General features: G+C 39.8%; 1 pseudogene; it reads right to left on the bottom strand.

The window, feature by feature from the left end:
• Positions 1–13,674: 13,674 nt before the first annotated feature.
• LOC147442412 (uncharacterized) lies at positions 13,675–13,935 on the bottom strand (annotated as a pseudogene).
• Between the last annotated feature and the right edge of the window lie 6,039 nt (positions 13,936–19,974).

Raw genomic sequence — 19,974 nt, 5'->3', positions numbered from 1 at the left:
CTCCTGCAACATTCCAACGTTTCATGAATATGGTGTTTCAAGCATTCTTTGGAAAGTCAATTAGGGTGTTCATTGATGATTTCTGTATTTATAGCTCAAAATCATTGCATCTACAAAGGGTAGAAGAAGGTTTAAAGAAGCTCTACGACATGGGAGGTCAACTCAACCCCGACAAGTGCCATATAGGTGAGGATGAAGTAATCTTGCTTGGTCATAAAGTTTCTTACAAAGGCATTGAAGTGGATCCTTCGAAGGCAAAGGCTCTTATTGAGCTACCATCACCCAAGAGTCTTAAGGAGGTCATCTCATTCATTCAAAAGGTGAAGTATATGTCACGCTTCATTCACTTAGCCTCGGAGTTACTTCACCCTTTGCAAAAGTTGACACAACAAGTAGAATTTGCATGGTCTGATGAGCTTGAAGAGTACTTTTGTAACATTAAAGTCATTTTGTCAGAGCTACCAACACTCATGCCTCCTTGTTGGGAGTACACATTCTTTGTTAGCTCTAGTGCTGGGAAAGAAACAATTGGTGCTGTGTTGCTACAACAAGATCCCCACAGTACAAGGATGCGACCCATCTACTTTGCTAGTAGGGTCATGAATGCTTTGGAGAGAGACTACACAGAAGCAGAACTCATGATGCTTTCTCTCATGTTTGCGGTGAGAAAGTTTAGATCCTACCTGCTACCAAAACCTTTTGTAATTCTCACTGCAAAAAATTTGTTCCCTTGGGTGTCATCTCAAATGAATCTTAGTACTAGGATCTCAAAGTGGATTATGGAGTTGCAAGAGTTTCAATACTCTTTCAAGGTAGAAGATAGTGTGCGTGCACAATTGGCAGGGATTCTCACTTATAGGGTGCACGAAAAGGAGATTAAGGTGCCTGAAGTAAAGACCCTACCATTGCCACCACCAAAAAGTATTCCTAATGCTTTTACCTTGTTCTTTGATGGAGCTTTTCGTCGAGCCACAGGAAAAGCAGGGGGAGGGCTAGTGTTGCTCAACCCAAGTGGAGAGGTGGTCATGAAAGAGAAGTTCAATCTACCAAGTTCAGCTAGCAACAATGAAGCAGAATATGACACTCTACTTCATGGTTTGAAGATGTGCATTGGCCAAGGGATACAACGTCTCATGGTAAAAGGAGATGCACTTCTCATTGTTAAACAGATTTTAGGCATTTGGGCATGCAAGAATGAAAGCTTAAGGACAAAAGTTCATGCCATTCGTAGGCTATTTAATCAATTTGAGGAGGTGCAATTATATCATATTCCTAGGAAACAAAATGAGGATGCTGATTTACTTGCACAACAAGCCGTTGCATGTGTAAATAAAGAAGTGCAGGTCATCATGGTGGCGGCTGCTGTGAAGCAACCGAGGTACCAGGGATTGGAGTCATTGGCTCCCATCATTGGCTACATTTTGGAGGGTGAGTTTCCACCAGACTTCACAAAAGCTCAGAAGAGGAGACTCATGAAGAAGGCAAGCATGTATCTCTTCCTAGAAGGCTCCCTCTATCAAAGAGGGAAGGATCAAGTATGCAGAAGAGTACCAACTATTGAGGAAATTCCAGCCATTCTAAAAGGTTTGCACGAAGAAGCATGTGGTGGTCATTTTGCTCAAGAATTAACTGTGAAGAAGATTTTGCTTGCGGGGTATGTTTGGCCAAGCTTGCATATGGATGTTCAACATTGGTGTAAAAGCTGTCACAATTGTCAAATAAATGGAAATAGAAGGTTGGTGCATGGCCCGAGGCAAATAGTGATTGCAAATGGACCCTTTGAAAAGTGGGGCATTGATGCCATGGGTCCTCTGCCTAGGACAAAAAATGGTAAACTCTACATTCTAGTGGCTGTAGACTATATGACTAGGTGGGTGGAAGCTCAAAGTGTGGCAAGAGTGAATGAGAGGATAGTTAGCAAGTTTGTGTACAATCACATTTGTTGCAGATTTGGCACACCTTTGGAGATTGTTTCTGATAATGGTCCAGGGTTTAGGAAGGGCTTGCTCACAGAAGTCTGTGAAGTACTTCACATTCTACATCGTCACAATACACCCTACTATCCCCAATCAAATGGTTTGGTAGAAGAAGCTAATGGTGTCATTGCAGGCATCATTAGAAAGATGGTGAAAAACAAGACAAAGTTGTGGGATGACTTCTTGGATGGTGCCTTGTGGGCGTATCGAACCACATATAGAGAAGCCACGGACCGGAGTTCACACCATTTCACTTGGTCTATGGTCAAGAGGCTTTACAGCCAATTGAACTAAACATTCCAACAATGCGACTTCATGGCAAATCAGCACAAGATGATCAAGAAGCATGGATGGATCGACTTCTTACCTTAGCTGAGCTTGAGTGGAAAAGAGAGGCAGCATACGAGTGCTACAAGAGGAAAGCTACGCAGGCGAAGGAGAAGCTTGACAAGAAACTAAAGGACAAAGGCATCAATGAAGGAGATCTGGTGCTAAGGTATGACAATCGACTCGATAATCGTTTTGATGCCAAGTTTAAAACTAGATGGCAAGGGCCATACATAGTCAAGAAGGCTTTCAATTCTAGTTACTATCAGCGTATGGACTTGAATGGTAAAGAGCACTCCAGGAAGGTAAACGGGTATCACTTGAAGCCCTATTTGAGTCGCCTTCTACCAAAGGATCTACCAAAGATCTGTCCAAAGGCCGCTGTCTCATGTAAGTATTGTTACATGAAGCATGAGTGTAACTCTAGCAAAAATTCTGAGGGGCCAAACAATAAAGATCTCGTCAAGGACTCTGAAGCACTCTCTTTGGAAAAAATGCTTTATGATGGTACATGAATATACCATCATCCAGGGGGAGGGCTAATGATAGCCGTTTTTTGGCTCTTTGTAATTGCCACAGTGAGTTATCTCACCCTACCAAAATCACCCAAACGCTATGGCTATCCCTACCATTTCACTGTACATAGGCGTGTGTGAGTTAGGGGGCTTTTCCCATATCTTCTTAAAAACCCTCAGCTAACTAGTCACTGGGCTAGTTGAGCCAAAAAAAAATAAAAAAAATAAAAAAAATAAAAAAATAAAGTATATTATGGCCTCTTTGTGTGTAAATATTTCTTTGTATATAGGGCCTAAATAAAAGATTTTTTCATAATTATTTTGGTATTTATTTAAATATTTCTACCTAGGTGTGTGTTATTTATACTCTGTACATTGCCTCACCATTACCACAATTTTTTCTTACCATTTTTCATACTCTTTATTCCATATAGAAATATTTTCATGTAAGCTTCTCTTATATTTGGTGTAACTCCACCCCAACAAAAATCCAAAAAAACTAGTTTTATTTATGTGTATATTTTTTCACTATTTTGATTTTTCCCTTCCTACATCTATTTTGTTTTTTTCTAAAAAACTAAAACACCAAAAATATTTATCTTTTTATGGTAGCCTCATAATGAGAGAGATTTCTTTTGACCCCTTTATATTTTTTCCACTTATATTATTTATATTTGACATGTACATATTTTTTAGACCCCTCAATATTTGATTTTCTTAGTTGTACTATTCACTTATATCCTAATCTCAACAATATCTTCAATTATAGACCTACCAAATAAGGTCAAGGGTAGGTGGCATGCATACATGCACTATGGAGGGCTCACTCTTGGAGGTATTCAAAAGAATCATCCAAAGAAGGACCCCACAAGGACCTTGTGCAGTGGAAAAAAACGTTCGGTTTTGCTGAATTTTTAAAGTTCACTTGCTCTCCAAATTTGAAAAGGTGATACAAACAAAAGTTGTAGCTCGTGGGCTGAACTTTTGCCTCAAATTTTTTCATATTTTTTTGAGCTACGAGCTGTGAGCTATGATTTTTTTAGTGGACCCCAGTTTTCCCATGCTATGCAGCCACACTCTCTCTTCCACTTTATCATTTTCCTCTTTCACACACACTTCTTCACTCATCATCCCCATCTCTCTCACCACTCCTCTCTGCACACTACTCACCTTCTCCTCAACCTTGAAGAATAAGAGAAACCATGATGAACTCATACCTCCCACACACAATTCCATTCCAAAATTGACCACCTAGTCTCATTTTTCCTCCTCCAATTTACCCATATCTATCAAAAAAACCACAAAATTCAGCCTCTTCTCTTAAAAGACAGCATCATGGTGGTTGATTACTCAGCTTCAATTATCTTGTCTCTCAAGGAAGGTCAAGAGTGGAGAAAAAATGTACCTCAAAGCTAGTGGACCGTTAACAGGCGTCAAAATCGGCCCTACTCAAGACACTTGGAGCATCAACCTTGTAAGAAAGCCACCTTTTCTTACCTCTTAAGAGTTTTTTTCTTCCTTATTTGTATCCTACATGGATACTCCCATTGTAAATATCCAATTCCATTTGTAAATTAATACTAACTCTACTAACACTAACCCACTATGAAAAGTCCTATCACCTCCATTTCTCTCCTCTCTCTTCCTCACCAACTTCTTGATAATTCCAAGCAAAAGAAATTAGATAAATTGCTGAAAATCTAACCCAACCATGGTTAGAGGAGTAACCCTAGCCTTCAAAATTGCTATAAAAGGAGGGTGTAGCTAGCACAAAAGGGGGAGCCATAAGCAAGAGCACTATGCTATAGCTTGAGAAGCCAAGCTCAACCTCTCTAGAAGGAGCTCTTGAGTGGAAGCTCATTGTCTTATGCACGTGCATGTGTTGTAATAGGGGATTAGCAAGGGAACTCTATGCCATTGTAAGAGAGAGAGTGATCATTCAATTGAGAGTAGGAAATCTATCATTTCTCCTACTAGTGTAAGCCCAACATTCGCTGAATCAAGGAGGGTGGATTTGGACTAAGCTTGGATACTTTGTCTCCCTTCCAACATGAAGTAATGGACAACAATGATGCGTAAGTGTCTTGGTGTTTTTTGTTAAGTTCTTGATAGCTTGTCTCTGGTGTTGTCATCAATCTAGCCATAAATCCCACATACTGTAAGAGGGCGATAGGGTGGAGAGGACTCCCCTGGCCTTAAGACAGTGATTGGGGTGGCTTTTCTTGTGATGTGTTGTGGTGAAATTTACGCAAGCTATGTTGAACAAGTACTAATCTCACTTTGATTTGTCATGACAGATTTGTAAGAAGGTATTAATGCAACAAGCACCCCCTCCCCCTTTCTCTCTCTTTCTTAAATATATAGTTGTGTTTGCTTGATCATTGCCGATACGTTTCAAAGCAGCCCGAGCACTATCTCTCTCTCTCTCTCTCTCTCTCTCTCTCTCTCTCTCTCTCTCTCTCTCTCTCTCTCTCTCTCTCGTGTTTTAGTGTGTGAGAGTATTCCATTGGTGTTAGGGTTAGTGTAAATTCCTTGCTTGTTTGTGGGTTGCTCTAACGATTCTCCTCTTTTGCGTCCTAGTTCGCTCTTAAACTAGGTGGTGCCCCTTGTGTAGTTGGGATTTGGCTGTGGGTGTGTTGTTTTGGTTTGTGTTGTGTTGTGCCCCAGCCCCATTGAGCATCACGGGAGCCTTGAAGGGTGTCTAGAGGCCACTCTTCTTGTTGCCCGCCCCGGACCGCCTCACCAGCATGATGCAGGAAAAATCTAGTATGCCTCTGAAAAGTTGAATAGTCAATGAAAGATTGTCCACCACATAATCTTCAGTAGGGATGCCATTTGGTGGTGGTGGAAATTTGGGATAATTCGGCCAAGTTGGCCGCTTTTGCTTGATGATGAAGTGTTGTTGCCAATTGGAAGCTCTTGGTACCGTACACTACACGGATTTTGCCAATTGGAGACTCTTGGTACTGTGCACTACACGGATTTTTCTTTATACTTGGAGGTGCATTTGCATACAAGATGAGATACCTAGGGTGTCGGTTTAACCAAATCTCCCACCACTTTGGATGTCCCCTTGCAGGGCTGGCTTCAACTTCCTTGAATAGTCTTTTTTTCATTTGTAGCACTTCAAACTTGATGAGTGGGAAGGGGAGAGCATGATGATGCCATGCTTCATTGATATTGGTTGGTGTGAGAAGATTGACATTGATTGAGTGCAAGATGCGCTCTTCCCACTGCATCGCCTCTTTCTATACATGCATTATCTCCTCTTCCACGTGCTTCTTTAGTGCAGCTTCTTCCTCTACACTAAGGCTTTTTGGCTGAGCGAAGGGTCCAACTTCCTCTTGAGGAATTTTTAGCTCTCGAAGATTACCTTCTTGAGTGGTCTTTGCTTCAAAATCCATGAGTTTCAAGGCATCTTCATCTCCCATTGCTATGTTTTTTTGTTCTTCCCCCGAAGTGTTTGCATGTGCCTTGGGTGCCTCTTGAGATTTTTTGGGTTTTTCTTTGAGTTGTGCAATTTATTTTTGATACCCTTCCTCCTGTTGCGAGCTCTCACTGCTGCATCTGTTCCAAGTTTATTTCCATCTCCATGTCTCTAACATTTAGCTCCAGCGCTTTGTAGGCCTCATCCGTGCCTTGTAGTGTGGCCACAATGGGGTTATCTTTAAGCTGATTCAGTAGTGTGTTTTGCTCTTGGAAGCGAGCTTCGGATTGTGCCATTTGAGTATTGGCAATATCTAACTGGATCTGTAGCCTTTGAACTGTTGAGGTTGAGTCTTGTAAAGTTGTGGTTGCCTCTTGAAACTGTTGATCTTGCTGCTTGTTCTTTGCTTTTAGAGCTTCCAAGTCTTCTTCAAACTTTGCAATTAGTTCTTCCAGTTCCTTGTTTCTTATTCCCATGACTTCTTTGTATGCTTCATTCAAAGAGTTTGCAATGTTGAGCCTTTCATTTGAGTACTCTAGTCGTTGATACAAGTTGTGAAGCTATTGATGGAAAGTGTTGTTGAGAAGTTGGCATGCTTGCTAGGAAGGTATCGAACCTCCTGTTGCGAGAGCTTGTCAGAAGATAGCAAAGGATTCACTCAATGAAGTGTGGTGTTTGGTGGTAAATAATTAAGGTGCATCCATAGAAGACTCTCTCTCACTCACTCATATACACATAGAATGTAAATAGAAGCACCTTACATAGTAAGCCCACAAGAATGTTGTTGAGTTGTCGCAAAGAAGAAAAAAATTAGCACCCTTTGAGACCTTCTCAAGGCAATGAAAAGCCCTTCATTGATGATAAAATTATGTGTACATTATATGATCAAAGTCTTGCCAAACTATGTGTGTGCTTGCCAATGTAGCTAGAGCTTCCCCCAAGCATACACAGAAATTGGTCCTGTCTATTCTTACTCCTTCCCACTAACATCACTTCACTCTCTAAATCTTCATTTCTTTATAAGGAGAAAAGGGTCCTTTATATAGATGTGGAGAACCCTAAAGAGTTCCACTAGATGCAATGTGAACAAGGGATGAGGAGTGTTGAAAATGATGTGTTCTTTTGTGGTGTGGACAGGCAGACTGGGGTCCACACTTTTGATCATATCTCCTTAACCTTGGCTCCAGATAAAACAATAAAAGTAGGAGAAAAAATTCAGCTCATGAGCTTTAACCCTTATTTTATATAATTTTTCCAATTCGGATTAATACCATGTGTAAAAAAATCATCAAAATAAGATATCTTTCTGGCGGTAAAAGTCTATTAGTGGTCCCCTCAACATAGACTTTCATTTGATTCCAATGGACACCTAATGCAATATGAGAGCATGAAATTTCTCCTTGAAAAAGTTTTGTAAGCATCATTTCCATAATACATTAAGATAGGTGCATCTTCAAAAATTATGCAAGGTAGTGTTCGACTAGGATTTGATAACTTCCTAGTAGCTATCAAAAAGGAACATGAGAAAAATATATAAAATATATTTATTGGAATCTAGCTAGAGTGTGAGATGATAATGTGATAGTAGAGAGAAAGAATTAATGCTTTTTTTCTTAAGTTAAAGTTGCGCATATATTGATGCTTTTTCCCACAATACTTTCTAACGGTAAAATAAGAATATGTTACTCTTGAGATAAGTACTAGGATGAGATAGAAAGATTATTATTATAATTAGAAATGCATATGTACATTATGGGAAAATACTTATGTATCTAAAACATCACAAAATAAATCTCCTAACATTCGTTCCACATCATTGTGTGCCATAGCACAACATCCACCCCCTCTAAACATACACATCCTTTGGTATATGCGACATTTGATTTTTTGCAGGTTCAATTCCCTTGTAGATCTTCCATGATTTTGTCTTCATTGATAGCTTTCAACGCTTCATATTAACTTTGATCATCACCTGTGTTTTGTTCTTCCTCAACATCTCGGGATCACTGTCTTCTCTTCTCTTAAACACTTTGATCCTTCCATCTAGTTCAGACAAGTTGTAAGGAGCATTTTCATGCACATTCTTTACAACATACAGTCCAAACCATCTTTTTGAGAACGTATGCATGACTGTGTGCTGGTTATCAAGTCTATCATCATACACTAAAACCTAGTCACCGTTGTCAATTTCTTTTCTCCTAAGCCGATGTCGCTTATCAAAGTAGTCCTTGTTTTTCCACCTTGCATTTTTTACTCCCTCTTTTGCAGCTTCAATGTCTCTAGGTCTTCTCTCTAGTTGCCTTATATGCAATGCAAGGAGACCTTCCTTGCTAAGCCCCTCTTGCCAAGGTAGTACATTCCATGTGGGAATTGTATCTTCAGTTGGAATCAATGGCTTTTGACCATACATCAGCTTCGCAGGCATATAGCCAGTTACTGAGCTATGTGTTGTACGATCTTCCAATAAAGCATATGGAAACAATTTTGGCCACTCACCAACTCTTCCTTCGCAAGCCTTGGCCAAAGATTTGATGATAGGAGGATGTCCTCTTTCACTCTTTCCATTGCCTTTAGGGTTATAAGATGTAGTAAGGGAAAGATTGATTCCTAATCTGGAAAAGAATTCCCTTGCTTCCTCGTCATCTAGTTCACCTTTGTTGATGTTGTAGAATTCCTTCCCCCACTTTTTTTAGCTCTTTTTGAAGGCCCTTCATCACCATTTTCATGCCTATGCTTTTCTTCTACACTAGCTTTATGGATTTGGCAGTTTGTAATGTAGGCATGTACGAACATTGAGTCCACTGGATCACTCCACCCTATGTCTAAATGTATACAATCACCTGCTTTATGTAGAATCTCTTTTGTAAGATTTCCTTTTTTAGCTAACTCCATGACATTTGGCCAAAGTCTACCATGGTGATCACTCACCTCTTCATCACTAAGATGCTCAAATTTCACTTCATAAGTAGTTGCCTCAATTGAAGAGGTGGCATGGTTAGTTGCCACATCTTCAACTAATGTTTGCATTCCCCCTTGCCAAAGTTAGTCCTCAAGGGTAGACCTATCTCTTTTAAGTGGATTTTACCATCCTTAAAAAACACATAGTTTCTTAAATCATCATTAAAACTACCACAATCCCTTCTTACATGATCTATGTTATCACACCATATACATCTGTGAACAAACCCTTCTTTGGTTTGTTGTCTTTGCCTTGAAGGCAATGTTGATGGGTTTCCCTTTTCTTCAAGCTTTGCAAGTTTTAGGTTTAATTCACGCATGCCTTTCACAATCTCATCTAGCACAGATCCATCAGCCTTTGAAGCTACAATAGAAGGTTTTATCATCTTTTCAGGGGCCAAGGAGGTCAATGTAGAAGTATCGATTACCATCTTGTCTCTTCTTCTTTTCCGCTTTGCAAGTAGTGAGATTTCATCTTCAACATCATTCCAATTAGTCTTTAACCCTTGCTCATCATCTTTGTCTCCAAGTAGAAGCTCCAAGTTTTCTTGAAGTTCTTTTCTTGCTGCTTGTAGGAAAAGCTCTGTCTTCTCTAACTCTAGTGTGGCCTTTTTCATCCTTTGTTAGTTGAGAATAGCGTTGCTCAAAGTCCTTGAGCAACTATGTTGGAGAGAGTCTTTCCTTTGGCTTGGCTATCCATTCCAAAAATGTTCTTTTTGTCACTCGCTCTGAATCTTCCATGAAATACTCCTCCTTAAGGCCAATTTTAATGTTTCCAAACTTGCCCCATGCCTTTTCCTAATTTCTCTTACATAATCCCTAATTTCAGGAGTCATAACCAACTCAAAGTTGTGAATTGTCTCACCTTCTGGTACTCTATGTAGTTCCGTTTCCTTCACATATCCGAGAAGGTACTTTGTCACATCTTTCCCATCAAACTGATCCATTTTGTTGACAGTTGCTTGAATAGCTTTGGTTGTTGAGACCTCCCATCTTTCTGTAGCATGATGATCTTGCATGAATGAGTCAAATGCTTAAAGTATTTGCATTGTAGCCGGATCAAATCGCACACTATGTTGCGCTGTGTGATCACCCATTACTCCCACAAACTCTCACCCTGACAGGTTCATGTCGGGTTCACCAAAAATATGTTGGCAAGTTGGCGTGATTGCTAGGAAGGTTCCGAACCTCTCACTGTGAGAGATTGTGAGAAGGTAGCGAAGAATTCACTCAATGAAGTGTGGTGCTTAGTGGTGAATACTTAAAGTGCAGCCATAGAAGACTCTCTCTCACCCACTCATGTACACATAGATTTCTCAAAATAGGACAAAGATGAAACATCCAAGATTTGATCATATCTAATCAAGGGTAGGATGAAAGGATTTATTGATGCATTTATAGAAGCTAATCTTTGTCTTCCAAACAAACCCCGAATTGTTCTTTGAAACTATAATTTTGTACTCACAATGATGTATGTATTTTGCCTAGCATTTGGAATGATTTATGTGTACAAGTGTGCATGGTTCATAATCAATCAAGGCTCGCCTTGTAGAGCAAAATAAATATTTTCATATCGAACGAGTTAGAATAATATAGGAGTGGTAAAATAATGGGGAGTGGAGAGAGAGATTTCTTGTAGTTTTCTAGGTCCAAAAAGAAATACATTTCTTTGTTGGAAGTGACTTTTTGGACTTAAACACACATTAACCATAAGAGATTGCACATTATGGAAATGATGAAACTTTTTATTGTGTGGGTTATTCATTTAAGAAAATATAAGCATAAAGAAAAGGATCTAGATATGGTTAGTAGCTAGGATGTGAGGAAGATAGAGATAGAGGCTTATGTAGAGATAGATATGTGATTAGAAAGGGAGATAGATGAAGAGATAGATATGGAGAGAGAGAGAGAGAGATTTGGTTAGAGAGGGAGATAATGGAGGGGTAGAACAACAACGAATGTAAATAGAAGCACCTTACATGGTACGTCCACAAGTATGTTGTTGATTTGTTGCAAAGAAGCAAACAATTAGTAGACTTTGACACCTTCTCAAGACAATCAAAATCCCTTTATTGATGAGAGAAATATGTGTACATTAGATAATCATAGGCTTGACAAACTATGTGTGTGCTTGTCAATGTAGCTAGAGCTTCCCCAAGGCATACATAGAAACTGGTCCTCTCTATTCTTACTCCCTCCCACTAACATCACTTCATTCCCTAACTCTTCATTGATTTACAAGGGAGAAGAGGGTCCTTTATATATATGTAGAGAACTCTGAAGAGTTCCACTGGATGCAATGTGAACAAGGGATGAGGAGTGTTGAAAATGATGTGTTCTTTTGTGGTGTGGACATGCAGTCTGGGGTCCACCATTTTGATCATATCTCCTCAACCGTGGCTCCAAATAAAGAAATAAACATAGGAGAAAATTTAGCTCATGAGCTACAACCCCTATTTTATATACTTTTGCCAATTTATATTGGGACCATGTGTAAAAAAAGCATCAAAATAGGATATCTTTCTGTCAGCAAAAATCTACTTGTGATCCCCTAGCATAGACTTTCACTTGATTCCAATGGACACCTCATGCAATATGAAAGCTTGACATTTCTCCTTGAAAAATTTTTGTAAGCATACTTTCAATAATGCATTAAATTAGGTGTGTCTTTGAAAATTATGCAAGGTAGTGTCCCACTAGGATTTGATACCTTCCTAGTAGCTATATATGAGAAAAATATATATGATACACAAAAAATATATTTATTGGAAATCACACTAGATATAGGATCTAGCTAGAGTGTGAGATGATAATGTGATAGCAAAAAGAAAGAATTAATGCTTTTTTTCCCAAGTTAAAGAGGCGCAGCTATTGATGCTTTTTTCCACAATACTTTCTTACAGTAAAGTAAGAATATGCTACTCTTGAGATAAATAATAGGATGAGATAGAAAGGTTATTATTATAATTAGATATGCATATGTATATTATGGGAAAATACGTATGTATCTAAAAAGTCACAAAATAAATCTCCTAGCATTTGCTCCCACTATGTAATTGCCACAACACGACTGTGTAAATCTCTTGTTTCATTCAATCCACAACTTCATGTGCATATTGGGCATACTCTGAATGCTTCAAGTTTTTCTATTTGTTGCATCTTAGCCCAACAAGGAGAGGAAACCATGGATTTTCCTATCTCCTATGCTAGCTGACAACTAAACCTAGCAGAAGAGAACTACACAAACACTGAAAGAGAAGGTCTTGGTATGATGAGTTCAGTCAAAAAAATTCAACACTACTTGTTAGCTCTAACAACTTTTTCTTTTTTGTAGACCATTAAGCCTTACTCTATTTGGTGAACAAACTCTACAATAGAGGAAGGATTGTGAGATGGTTCATCATCTTACTTGAATTTGATTGCACAGTGGTAGTCAAAAAGGGCACCACACAACAAAGAGTGGATCATCTATCAAGACTCACCACAGGGGAAGCACCGAAAGGGGTAGATGATGATTTACCAGATGCATATTTGTTCTTGTGGAAATGGTTCCAAGATAGTCAAAAGATCTTGTATCCTTAATGACCATAGCACAAGTAGATTCCCAAATACCAATCCCTATTACACCACAATTGATTGAGCAATCAATCCTATATCAATTGCTGGTTCGAAGGTTGTATCACAAAAGAACGGATGGGATCCTGTTTTTGTGCATTAATCTTGAGGATCAAGATGCCTACTTGAGTCAAGCTCATACTACAATAGTAGGGCTGCATTTTTCACAAGATCAAACCCTCATCAAACCTTATGATGATTGACTTGGCTAGGAGTTACCATGAAGCTAGAGACATTCATCATTACGTGAATAGTTTCTCTCAATGTAAGGAAAGAGCCGCCATACCCCATGCCACGTTATTTCAGATTTCAATGACACCACAATGGAGTAGATACCTAGTAAAATATCTTACTAAATTAGGAAGAAAATGGGGTATAGGAGGGCCTCTTTATTTGGCAATTTAAGGAAATACTTAAAACCTAATCAAGCTTTGACCAAAGGCTAGAATGGTGGGGTAGATAGCCTAGACATGCATATATACTTTTACTTTTTTTTCTTGAAGAATATATGCAAATTTTACTAGATTTGGTTGAAGTTACTCTCCCCCCAAAAAGTACTTTTTCAACTTTCAAATATTAAAAGTTTCCCTCTCTTTTCCCTCTTTGTTTTATCTCTCTTCTTCTTTCTCTCCCTCCAAAAGTGACTCAATATCTCTTTCTCTCTCCTCAGTTGCTGCTACTAAAAAGTGAAAATCTGCAATATTTATCTCCACTCTCTCTCTCTCATATGCCTTGACATATCTCTCTATTTCTCTCTTTCTTTCTTTCTCTCTCTCTCTCTCTCTCTCTCTTTGCCCCCCCCCCCCCCTCCTACTATCATGCTAGGTCACCTTTTTGTATAGTAGTCTACCTCATATCATTTTAACTCTATAATATCTCCTTCTAAATTTGCAACCTCTTCCTCCATAGCTACAACATCTCCTTCTACATCTACAACCTCTTTCTTTATAGCTACAACATCTCCATTTAGATTTTCAACCTCTTTCTCCATAGCTCCAACATCTCCCTCTAGATTTGCAACTTATTTCTCCATAGCTCCAACATCTCCTTTGAGATCTGCAACCCCTTCCTCCATAGCTCCAACATCTCCTTCTAGATATGCAACCTCTTTCTCCATAGCTCCAATATCTCCTTCATTCATCAAGGTTCCTAGCCCACATTCATTCTCTTTCCAAGATTGGATCTCTCTTTCAAGTTCCATAGCCTACACCACCAGCTTTCCTACTCTAGCTTCCTATCCCTTTTGAGACCTCTTTCCACGATTGATGCAACATCTCTCTCTCTCTCTCTCTCTCTCTCTCTCTCTCTCTCTCTCACACACACACACACACACACACACACACACACACACACACACACATACACTGTGTGTGTGTGTGTGCGTGTGCGTGATGAAATGGACTATGAACATTGAGAATAGCGGAATCAAGAAAACTATAGTGAGCATTTTTATGAGACTACTTTAAGAAAATAGAGGGTGAACTTGATTATAGGTAGCAACATAACCATTATACTTGAACAATAATTTGAAAAAGAGAGAATTAGAGAGCTTGACATCACTTGAGGACCGGATTTATGTGGAGCCGGTTCCACCTCCAAAAGGCTTTTGTATTATAGTTTCGCCCATAAAGAGAGACTTGGTACAATACACGCTTTGTGTTCCTTGAAGCCTTGATGGTGCAATGAAGATAGAGAGCTTCATGCACCAAAATTATGCCCGTAACTTAGCTAAATAAAAGCTTTAACTTGTTCCAGACCTCAGTTCCAAGACCTCAAACTCCTTTGAAGGTGGAGAGAGCTTATCATCACTCTTTTTGCTTATCATAGCATAATAGCATAGTAATGATGATGAAGAAGATGGAAAACATAAGCATTGAAACATGGCTCTTGCTTGGATTTTCATTCCATAGCCAAGAGTGATGGTGTAGGCTCTCAACTTCTCAAAAAGCTTGGAGAAGGAGATGAAGTTCTTGCACTTAGCACTCCACAGAATGAGAGTGTGTGTGAGTGTGTGGGAGAGAGTATACCCTTAATCTGGCTCCCAAGTTTCTTGGGTCGACCCCTCTTTTTTCCCTTGATTGAAGCTCGTTGACTCTCTCTCAAGCCTAGCCAATCGCAAGCGTTGGTCACAAGTAGCAATAGAGGTAGTCCTTGGACAAGTGTCCCCTTTGAGAGAGAGAGAGAGAGGGCTTGCTAAACGCTTAAACAATTAATTTAATTAGCTAAATTCTCATTGGACCTCTCTAAGGGTTGACAAATAGGCTTTAGGCACATCATGAGGGAAACCTAAGTAGGGGCTTGACATGTGTCCCTTTTGCCTCTTTGAGCAAGGGGTGCCCTTTGGATGAGGGATTGGTCACTCAACCCCATCCCATAATCTCATGGCTTGACCCCTCCTTTGTGGCAATGTACAGAGCATAAATAACACACACCTAGGTAGAAATATTTAAATAAATACCAAAATAATTATGAAAAAATCTTTTATTTAGGCCCTATATACAAAGAAATATTTACATACGCATGGGCCATAATATACTTATATTTTTTATTTTTTTTTGGCTCAACTAGCCCAATGACTAGCTAATTGAGGGTTTTTTAAGAAGATATGAGAAAAGTCCTGTGACTCACGCACGCCTATGTATAGTGAAATGGTAGGGATAGCCACAGTGTTTGGGTGATTTTGGTAGGGTGAGGTAACTCACTGTGGCAATTACAAAGAGCCGAAAAAACGGCTATCAGCGTATTGCCCAGAATGTGGAATTACTCATTTGATTCCTGATTGCCCTAAAAACCCTAGCAAAGGAGCAAAAACCACCTTGAACATGGTAGACACAGTACCTTCCAGTGGAGGATCGGAAAATGAAACAACCATACCTATTCAGGCGGTAACACGGGCCCAAGCCCAAAGAAGGACGAACGAACCCATAGTTGAAGAACCAAAAACCGATGCCCAAAGTTCAGAAACGAAAAATGAGAGAAGCACTTGGAAAGCTAGAAAGGCGCGTAGGAAAGCCAGGAAAGAACGAGAGCAAACAGACCTATCCGAGGAGTTGAAACATACAAAGAACAGATTGGAGCGGTTAGAGGATCTAGCTAGCTTAGGCTCACACACCACAACAGCCATAGCACCCAAGGAAATAGCAGAGCCCAAAAGTGCAGGTTCAGGAGGATCTGTACTGGCAGACAAGGTAAACGAGCATTTGGACGCGCTTCTAAAAGCTTATGAAGCTAGACTTAAAAAGAACCAAAACAAGGAGCAAAGGTGGATGACTTATCCATATGCAGAAATAGAAAAACAGAGGTTGGATATGTGTAAAAAGATGATTGAGACGGCTCGATCATTGATGGAAGAACCGCTGGGTAAACCTGCAAATTGGCATGAGGTACCAGCTCCAACCCCTATCCAACCAACGCCAAAGAAACTTGAGGAAACAAAGAAAAGACTCACTAATGACTATGAGTCTAGAAGAGAGCCTATCATAGTGCCAAATACCACCGATGGGGCAAGTGACGGGTTCTAGCCTAAAATATTGGTAGAAATGGGTAAGGACTGTAACGGTCTAGATGATCTGTGGAAGCAAATCCGTGACGCCAACGAGGCTAATAGCACGAGAAAAGAAAAGAATGTGATCTTACCTCCTATTGAAGAATTTGAGGCAAGACCTCAGATGAACTTTGAGATACATTCACAAGGCGGAGACCAAGGATCTATTAGTTCGGGGCACAGCCAACCAAACTCTTTGAGAACTTTACCCTCTTACCTAGGAGAGTACGCAGCTAAGTCAGAAGTGAGAGCAATCCCATCTCAAAGACTTTCTTCTAACAAGGTGATGGATTCGCAAGGATTGATTGAGTTGTTATCCACTCCGCTGGCATGCACAATCACGTTAGCAGAACTCCTAAGGTTAAGGTCAAACATGTGGACCACAGTAGGAAAATGCCTAGAAAAATTTGGAGTGAAAGACCCCACCTTGAAGCTACAAGAAGGGATCAGAGAGTTGGACATGCCTCAACTAAACACTAGGCCAATCCCATTGAATAAGGTTGGAGAATATTATGAGGGAGAAGACGGAAACACTACGCTACCAATAGAATTCCAGGAGTAGTTTCCAAAGCTATTCTTGACAGTGGAGCGGGAGTTGCTATCGCCACCAAAGAAATCTGGAAAAAATGGGGAAAACCAGCTTTGAGGGCTACCAGAATGAAACTGCAATTGGCAGATGGATTCATGGAGAAGCCTCTAGGACTCTTAGAAAAAGTAATTGTCACTTCGTGCGGAATTGAGTATGAGCATACATTTGCAATAGTCGATTTCGACAAAAAGAACAATTATGAGATTATCTTGGGACGACCATTCATGCGACAACTGAAGATGGTCCAAGATTGGGGTTATGACCACATATACCTCAGACATGGCGAAACGACAACTAAAATACACCTGAAAGACCATAGCTACAAAGATGTGAACCAAACACCTGTGGAAGAGTTTGATTCGGCTACAGTAGCGGGATCAGAACTACCAACATGGTTAGGGCAACCAAAAGAGCTATGTATGTGCAGAGCTTCACATTGTGGAAGATTAAGAAAAGAGGAATGCGTCTTAGAAAGAGCAATTGAGGACAAGGAGTATATTCCGGAACCTTTCCCTGAAGATGCTTTGGAACCTCTAGAATGGGAACACATACTGGCAACATTGGATGTCTGTACCATTACCGACAGTCCAACAACAAAATTTTGCGATAAGGATGGCTATGATGTGTTACCCTATTACATGGTAAGCGTTGTACCAGAAAAAGAGACGGTAGGACCTCCAGAACAAGAAGAGTTTTACAACGCCTCTGAACAATTGGAAGTAAATGATGATGCAGATAATGAGTGTTCAGACACCTCAAGTGGGCGTGGAAATGAAGCCGAGAATATCAAGTTTTATGATTTTGCTAATCAACACCCTAGACGCCAAAAACGCTATAGGAGGAAACGAGCAGGAACTAAAGCAAGAGAGATCCTGATGCCCAGGATAAAAGGTAAAACTCACTATTTGATGCTTGTAAAAGCAGAGGATTGTGTAAAAGATCAAATATCAGAAAAATTCTCAAAAAATCGAATAGAACGAACGTGAGAGGAAATAAAATAGGTAAGAAAAGCTAAAACCGAAACAAAATCACAAAAATCAAAAAAATCAAAAAAAGAAACAACAAAAGACCAAGAGTGGACCAAACTGGAGCGTAAACAGAAATACCAAGAACTGAAATGGTCTCTGAGAGAGATATGGACTACTGAAGAAGATAGTGATGGTAAAGGGGAGTCTGAAAAGGGCAACATGAACGTACCATCACACTATCGGAATTTTACTATCTAGGACAGAAAAATCATCATGACACCACCAGTCAGGGAGAGAACCAATCAAGAATCTTACGAGGGGCCTGAAAATGCAAAAAAGATAGACCTCGCAGAACCAAGTGAAAAGCCCAGCCGGTCTATATAGCTAACTATTTAGAGCCTAAGGAGGAAGAACAGCTAACACAACTTCTTAAGAAGTATAAAGATGTGTTCGCTTGGTCCTATAAAGACCTCAAAGGAGTTGATCCGTTGATATGCCAACATACAATTCCTTTGAAATCGGATGCAAAACCTAGCAAACAATGTCCTTATACATATAATGACACATTTGCTAAACGAATCAAAGAAGAGATTGATAAACTGATGGAAGCGGAATTCATCTATGAGATTGAACATACAGATTGGGTGTCACCCATTGTGGTAGTTCCCAAAAAGAATGGAAACTGCGAGTGTGTGTAAACCTCAAGAAGGTGAATGCAACAACCATAAAGGATAATTATCCCTTGCCAATCACAGAACATGTCCTTGAGCGAGTGGCCGGGAAACGGGCTTATTCTTTTCTGGATGGGTTTTCAGGATACAACCAACTGGCAATAGCAAGGGAGGATCAACACAAAACAACGTTTGCCACAGAATGGGGGATTTATGCGTATCGAGTTATGCCATTTGGCTTAACTAATGCACCAGCCACTTTCCAGAGGTTAATGACTCACGCATTCAAGGAATACCTAAGAATATTCTTAGAAATTTACATGGATGACTTGTGTGTACACTCTCTTCTACGAGAGGAACATATTGACCATTTGCAAAAAGTCTTTGAAAAGTACAGGACATATTGAATCTGTCTTAACCCGGAAAAGTATGTATTTATGGTTAAGCAAGGACGAATCTTAGGACACATTGTCTCAACAAATGGCATAACCACAGACCTAGACAAAGTCAAAGTCATTGTAGACCTGCCCAGGCCTACTAATGCGAAACAAGTGCAATCCTTCATGGGACACTGTGGCTATTATCGAAGATTCATATACATGTATGCGGTTATCGCACAACCTCTGTATCGTTTGCTAGTCAATTTTGAGTGGACCGAGGAGTGTGAAACTTCATTCCAAAAGCTGAAGGAAAACCTTATATCAGCACCTGTACTAAAGGCACCAGATTGGGAAAAGATATTCCATGTGCACATTGATGCTTCAGCATATGCCATTGGAAGTATTCTAGCTCAACCTGGAGACGGAACAATGGATTTTCAAGTTTGCTATGCGAGCCGACAGTTAAATAGTGCCGAAAAGAATTACACAACCACCGAGAGGGAAGGGTTAGGAATGATTTATGCTGTAAAGAAATTTCGGCATTATTTGCTTGCAAACAAATTTGTGTTCTTCACAGATCATCAAGCTCTTTTATACCTAGTAAATAAACCTTACAATACAAGGAGAATCGTACGCTGGTTTATTATATTGCTAGAATTTGACTTCACAGTGGTGGTCAAAAAGGATAAAACCCATCTGCGAGCAAATCATCTTTCAAAGATACACAACGGGGAAGCTCCTGAAGGAGTAGATGATGACATACTAGATGCTTACCTTTTCAACATTGAAATGGTACCCAAATGGTCTCAGGAAATTGTTAGCATTCTTTCCTTCGGAAGTGAGTTTGATGATACAGAATACAGATCCAAATAGCAAACAATTCGACAAACAAAAAACTTCCAGTTGATAGAAGGACGGCTGTATCATCTTGAATCTGACCTAATCCTACGATTATGTATAAATCCGGAAGAATTCGAGTGCTACCTTGAAGAGGCACATGTCCA

This window comes from Adiantum capillus-veneris, chromosome 14 (assembly GCF_014529385.1).
Source record: "Adiantum capillus-veneris isolate H3 chromosome 14, ASM1452938v2, whole genome shotgun sequence".
In the NCBI taxonomy this organism is placed as follows: Eukaryota; Viridiplantae; Streptophyta; class Polypodiopsida; order Polypodiales; family Pteridaceae; genus Adiantum; species Adiantum capillus-veneris.
This window is presented reverse-complemented; position numbering and strand designations above follow the sequence as displayed.